Source organism: Durio zibethinus, chromosome 11, assembly GCF_047325235.1.
Source record: "Durio zibethinus cultivar Kanyao isolate XHJ-2024 chromosome 11, ASM4732523v1, whole genome shotgun sequence".
Classification (NCBI taxonomy): domain Eukaryota; kingdom Viridiplantae; phylum Streptophyta; class Magnoliopsida; order Malvales; family Malvaceae; genus Durio; species Durio zibethinus.
The window spans coordinates 20377354-20384314 of NC_143172.1; the positions used below are offsets into that span (position 1 = coordinate 20377354).

At 37.1% G+C, this 6961-nt stretch overlaps 2 pseudogenes across 1 annotated transcript; both read left to right on the forward strand.

Annotated features, from left to right (window-relative positions):
- The first annotated feature begins 1477 nt into the window (after positions 1-1477).
- Positions 1478-2826, forward strand: LOC111290205 (protein TRANSPARENT TESTA GLABRA 1 pseudogene; annotated as a pseudogene). The gene has a single exon (XR_016346484.1). The product of XR_016346484.1 is annotated as a protein TRANSPARENT TESTA GLABRA 1 pseudogene (transcript).
- A 2196-nt stretch (positions 2827-5022) lies between these two features.
- LOC111290245 (uncharacterized) lies at positions 5023-6491 on the forward strand (annotated as a pseudogene).
- Positions 6492-6961: the final 470 nt, after the last annotated feature.

Consider the following 6961-nt stretch of genomic DNA (forward strand, 5'->3'; position numbering starts at 1 on the left):
TTCTAGGCTTTCCGGCCAAGATAAAGATATATAGGAGAACATGGGATTTGTCTGTCCAAATACTCGGCCACGCTGTCTGACGCTTTTAAATTAACTGGTCTTAACACCGCTGCCGCTGCTAATGCTAGATTGCTATCCTATATGTCGACGTAGAGTAGTATTCCATGTTTCCATTTCTTCAGGTGTTAGTGTATCAATGATCACAGCGATACTGGGCTATAGTTACTGGACAAGACGGTCCTCAGAGTTGGCCCAAGGCAAAGGCATATTAAACTTAAGTACAGAAATAGTTGTTCGTGACCACTTCTCAAGCAGATTGTGTGGTTGGGTTTTAGCAATTTAGGCCCATTTGTATGTTTACTAGTCATGATAAAAAATGGCCCATTAATCAACTTCGAGTGCAAGATTTTCATCATTGTTGATGAGTTTAACGGGTTAGCGAGGAAGAATCTGTGTATGATTTGATTGAAAATATGTTTGACGTGTGAAAGGAGAAGGAAAGGTGAAAGGAACGATGGAGTCGAGACTTCGGGATGCATTTCGATAAATAAGTATTTGAGTGAGGAGCAAAGTAGAGAAAACAAGAGAGAATAGTTTGGAACGAAAGAGAATGAAGATGTCTTACTTTCCAACTATTTATCCGGAGGTTTTTATCTAAGTTTTGTGGATGGTGCGGGTTAAATGTAACGTAGATATGCTTGATCAAGACTAAGTGATATATTTAGTCAAGATAAGTGATGTACAAGTGACATTCTTGGTAAATAAAAATTACTCTAAGAATAGCAGGTTGATCTTCTTGTGCTCACAACGACGGGAAGGTTTGTCACGGTTCTTCATTTCATCACTCGGGGTTATGGTATGTTTCAAGGGTTGGGCTAGTAGCCCATTAAACATGAGACAATCCAATCCAAATCAGGTTTGGGCACTTTCTCTACGAACTTTTTTTGTGAGCCTTTTGGAATCAGTCTTGTCTTGGACTTCTCATCATCCAACCCAACACCATAATTGGATTATGTGATAATATTTCTTGGGAACAATTTATGCCATTATTCTCATATTTTCCAAGAAACCTTGAATAAGAAATCTTGGACAAGAAATTGCACCAAGTATGGTGCAATATGTAATTTAAGTAGTGATAAAACCCTCAAAATTTTAGCACCTAATTCGTCATTCATAGTTGTTACATATGAACTCAATACATGTGATTATTCCATAGACTTTTAAGCAGTAAATGAACCTTTTTTGACTCATAGTAAGAAAGAAATGCAGTAGTACTATTCCAGAAGGCAAGAAACTCGGAACCCCTTTGAAGAAGAAAGTTCATGGTTGTTACTTGACCATTGACCATTGACCATTGACCATTGACCATGTTCAACTTGAATATTGCGTTGAATGACAGATGATTAGCAAATCATAGAAAGCCGAAGCCTTTACCCAAGCGAAACATTAAACATATCTTAAACAATACTACGAGTGTGACATGGTCTTACAATTTACTTCCACTTTCCTGGAAACCAAATCAGGAAAAGGAAAAGGAAAATTAAAACCTCCCGGTAACTTTCCCAATAAATCCTAAGCTTTCCCCAATTTTTCCTTCGCATTCTACGCTGGAAAAAAAATGGAGAATTCAACTCAAGAATCCCAGCCGAGATCCGCTAACTTCATTACCTATGAATCATCCTACCCTCTTTATGCCATGGCCTTATCTTCCATGCCTTCCGTCACGAATCTCAACCACCAACGCCTCGCTCTCGGCAGTTTCATGGAAGACTACAGTAACAGAGTCGACATAATTTCGTTCGACCCAGAAACCCTTTCCATCAAAACCCACCCAACTCTTTCCTTCGACCATCCTTACCCGCCGACGAAACTCATGTTCCAACCCAACCTAAAATCCCCTTCCTCCTCCGATATCCTCGCTTCATCCGGCGACTACCTGCGTCTCTGGGAAGTTCGAGAATCTTCCATCAATCCTCTCTCCGTTCTCAACAACAGCAAAACCAGCGAGTTTTGCGCCCCGTTAACTTCCTTCGATTGGAACGATCTTGAACCCAAGAGAATTGGGACCTCCAGCATTGACACCACATGCACCATTTGGGACATCGAAAAAGGCGTTGTCGAAACCCAATTGATCGCTCACGATAAAGAGGTTTACGACATTGCTTGGTGTGAAGCTAGAGTTTTTGCTTCCGTTTCCGCTGATGGATCCGTTAGGATTTTCGATTTAAGAGACAAAGAACATTCCATGATTATTTATGAAAGTCCCCAACCGGACACGCCTTTATTAAGATTAGCTTGGAACAAGCAAGATTTGAGGTATATGGCTACGATTCTAATGGATAGCAATAAAGTTGTAATTTTGGATATAAGGTCGCCCACAATACCGGTGGCTGAGTTGGAGAGACATCGAGCAAGTGTCAATGCGATTGCCTGGGCTCCTCATAGTTCTAAGCATATTTGTTCTGCTGGGGATGACACGCAGGCGCTTATTTGGGAGTTGCCTACGGTGGTTGGACCTAATGGTATTGATCCTTTGTCTGTGTACTTAGCTGGCTCCGAAATTAATCAGTTGCAGTGGTCTGCTGCTCTGCCTGATTGGATTGCCATTGCTTTTTCTAACAAAATGCAGCTTCTCAAAGTTTGACGTTCGAAACTGTATTTCCCTGCTTGAAATGTATTGAAGTCTCTTTTTTTTTTTTTTGCATAGAATGCTTAAGCTTGCACTGCTCTATGAGTTAAATTGTAGAATCAGTTTTATTGAAGCCTGTTAATTCTGTTTGTACTTTGTACTATTGATGAAGTCTATGGTGAAATAACTTTAAACTATTAAGTTTTTGTCAAAGAGTAAACAATGACTCCAAAAGTATTTAAGTTTCAGTTGTCAAAGGCATGAGGCATCTTCCATTACCATGTTTAACTTTGGTTTGTTGATGCTTGATATGCTTTACGTAGTACAAGTGAACACACCAAGGGTCGAGATCTACTGCAGGGATTTAAATTGTAATAACGGTTACGTTTTCGATCGCATCACGTTTGTCACGATTGCGGATATAATGAAAATTTTCGCGGTCATTACGACTATTGCGATCGTGAATTTTTTTAAATTTTACTCAACTTGCTATAAAATATAATAATTTTAATTATTAATCATAAAACCTCTTATTTTATAATTTTTAAAGTAATTTATATCATATCATGTGTTTTATTTATTTAAAAAAAATATTTATAGTAAAATATTTATATTTAAAAAATTATTTATATGATAATTAAAAAAAAAGAGATAAATAAATATGTGAAAAATAAATAATCATAACGAATAATATATTTAATTATTTAATTATCGTATTCATCAAATTATTATCGAATTATATTATGCATAAATTAAATAATAAGTGATTAGGTATTCATAAATTAAGTAAGAGTACTTTTTATGAATTTACAGTAAATCAAACTTGACAGCTTCCATGTTATGGGCGATTTTCAATAATAATAACCTTAAGTCTACTTCTCCTGTCTCTTGACTAAATTGCATAGACCCACACAACTTCTCATCTCTTTACCTTGCATTTAATAATTTTTTTTCTCCAAACCTTTATCCTCATCCTCATCTCTCAATTCTCTTTTTATTTGGTGTGTGCTGTCTGCTTGCTTCTGTAAATCTTAAGTTTCACTCTCATCTCTTGTCTTTTATTTTACAACAACTCTTACCTCCTTCTATCAATGTAACATAGCCTAATTTAATCCCAAACACACAAAATCATGGCAATTTTGAAAATTAAAAAAAAAGATAATTTGAGTATTGAATTAATTATTTACTTTAAATTGCATATACTTGATTTTGATTAAAGTTGAACTTGGGAGAATTGATTTTTTTGAAAGTTTAAGTTTTATGAGTTTTTTTTTTCTAAATTTGTAAATTGATGTTTATTTTCTTTCTTGTTGTTTTTATTTTAAGTTTTTAAAGAAAATCAAATGATTTTTTTTTTTTTGAATTTTTGAATGAAAATAGGAATAATGGCAATAGCGGTAATAGCAAGCAATAGCGAGCTACTATTGTCGCTATTCACCGTTATACTACAATTCACGACCGTGATTCATTCGCTATAAACGAGATTCAAATTATTTTTCATCTTTTTTTTAATAACGGTGATAGATAGTGACGCGACTACGAAATAACGACTGCGACACCGCTATCCGACCGCTATTTGAATCCTTGATCTACTGCCCAAATTGTAAGCTATGTTGCTTTGTTCATGTATGTTAACCATTTAAGGTTATTACAATTTCACATAACAGATTCTACTGTAATGAATTATTTTGTACAGCTTGGTTTTTGTATCAATAAACCAACAAATTTCACTTATCGTTTTCTTTGGTGAGAATGTTTTACGTGTTAAATATATTAATTAGACAGTTCATTTACCATGTGAGTGTGACTTGTTCAGATTCCTTAAGGCAGAATGAAAACGTGTAACCTAACGGACATTTTTTGCATTTTACAATTTCTCGATCAGCGAAGCTGATTCAATGGGAATTGCCCTGATGAAGATGATTTGGTATTTTGATCTGCGAATTATCGAGCTTCCCGCTTTAGGTTTTTATCTTCTTTAATCATTGATAGTAAGTTACGTACTCTGATTGGTTGTTCACAGAAGTATTTTTTCTGTTGAATAACTTAATGAAAGCCAACTCAAGTAAAGTATCATCGGTCCTGCCATAGAACCTGTACACTCCAATGGAATTCTTTAGTAGTTTTCCCATCCCATCAGCAGCTGAAAAACTAATTGGTATTTTTGTAGTATTTGTTGTAGTAGGATTATCAACTCCTGTCTGGTGAATGAAAAGTTTTATTAGTTAGTATTTTAGAAAAGCACTCCACAGCAGCTTTGAATGAAAAGTTTCTTTGGATAGATTAAATCCCATTGGGTTTGGATTATTGAATTTGAAAAGCAAGGAGTGTTCTTTTCTCTCATAGAAAGATATATCCCTAGTACTATACACTTGGCATAAACTGATGCCGCTATGTACTTGTGCTTTCGCGCAGTTGGTACTCGCCCGACTTTATTATGTTCGCTAAAATGAGCAAAATATTTTGCCTGGGTCTCAAGACCCAACAAATAAGGAAACTCAAAACCATGAAGCTCGATTAGAAGGCTTTGGGCCTAAAATGTCGAAAGGCTACTATGTAGCTACGAAAAAGTGGCTCTTCAAAGACTGATAAACGGACAGAGCCCACTTTAACCTTAAGTTTTAAGCTTCAGCCACGGGCCACAGCAGGCAAGAATAATGAAACAGAATATCTGGTCCCAAATCATGGGACGATTTTCCAACCCTCTTTTCCCGACGCAAAACCTTGACCAACAAAACCCAAACCTCCTATTTCTCCAGTTTTGTTCCTCGTAATGGACCTGACCAGCCTCTTCAAACCAAAGCAGCTCCTCCTCCTTGTACAGAATCATAACATTCCTACAGCAAGACATCATTATTAGTAAAATGTCAGGGCCGCCACAATGAACAGTACATAGCACAAAATCTAACTTCTACCTTACCAAGCCAACAACTACTCTTCCTGGCATATTCCTAACTGCAATTTCTCTGCTTTTTCTCTTCTCTTCCCCTAAACCCAACCATACCCTCTCCCCAAATCCCTTCCTTTCCCTTCAAACCCACGCCGCTTTCTCAAAATTCCTACCATGTCTCACTCAAGGACCCCCTTTGAAATCCCACAGGCTCTCTCTGATTGGCTCAAACCCCGGTTACCTTCTGATTCGCTGGCTTCCTGGGGGGTGAAATCCGGAACCAAAAACGTCCACAACCTCTGGCTGGAACTCTCCGAAGGTGAGACATCTCTTGTCGATTCCTCCCCTCCACTCCGTACGGTTAATGTTGTTACGGTTCGTATACTCGGCAAAGACAACCATATCCTCGTTGAATCTCGACAAGAATTGTCGGATGGTAGTGTCAGGGATCGGTTTAGACCATTGTCTGAGAAAATGAAACCCCTGAAGAAGCCGTGGCTCGTGCAGTAAAAGAAGAGCTTGGTTCAATAATTGATACCGGGGTCGTGAGAATTGTGCCAGGTTCTTATCAGAAGAAACTGGAGGAGCGAAATTCGGTGTCATATCCGGGTTTGCCAACGAGTTATGTTTTGCATTCAGTAGACGCGTGGGTGGAAGGTTTGCCTGAGGAAGATTTTTGTACAGAAGAAAAGGAAGAGTACGAGGATTTTGATGGGACCAGGGGATTGGAGAAAGCGGTGTCTGTAAGGAAGCATTACTGGAAATGGGTTAGTTCCGATTAGGTCTGTTCTTGAATTTCCACTAATGGATGCGAAATTTTATAGTTTTGCTTTTTGTTGTTATTTGATCCTGGTGAAGCTGAGATGCTAAGGAATTAAAGTACCTGTCTTTGTATAGTAAAAAGGAATATTTGAACTCTCTCTCTTTCTCTCTCTCTATATATACATTAAAACGACAGAATTACATACTTCATTCTTTAGTTATTTTTCAAATATAGAGCCTATTGTTACTATTTTGTGATTTAAAGACCATTGCGATTGTGTAAACGAATTTGTCATCGCAACAGCTTTGATTGCATACAATCAAGTTATTGTTGCAATTGTAGAGCTAGACCCAGTTGTTTTATTGCCTCCATTCTGATCTCGTACATATAGTTGTTTTTTTCTTTGAAGTCCTTCTGAGTTCCAGATACTTAAGTTGTCTTTGAACAATATAATAGAAAATTTTTTTCTAAACTGTTTGTGGAAAGAAAAAATTTACCTCAAGTCTCCCAAGTGCCATTGAAGTTAAGATGGTTGAACTACTCAGCAGATATGATCAGTGAATACAGCAAGCAGATCGTCCAAATACTGATGTAGCACTAGATAAGAACTAATGTGCTGGGATGTGCTATACCTTTCATTTGAATGCAAAGCATGGAGTAGAAGATTGAAATTTACAAT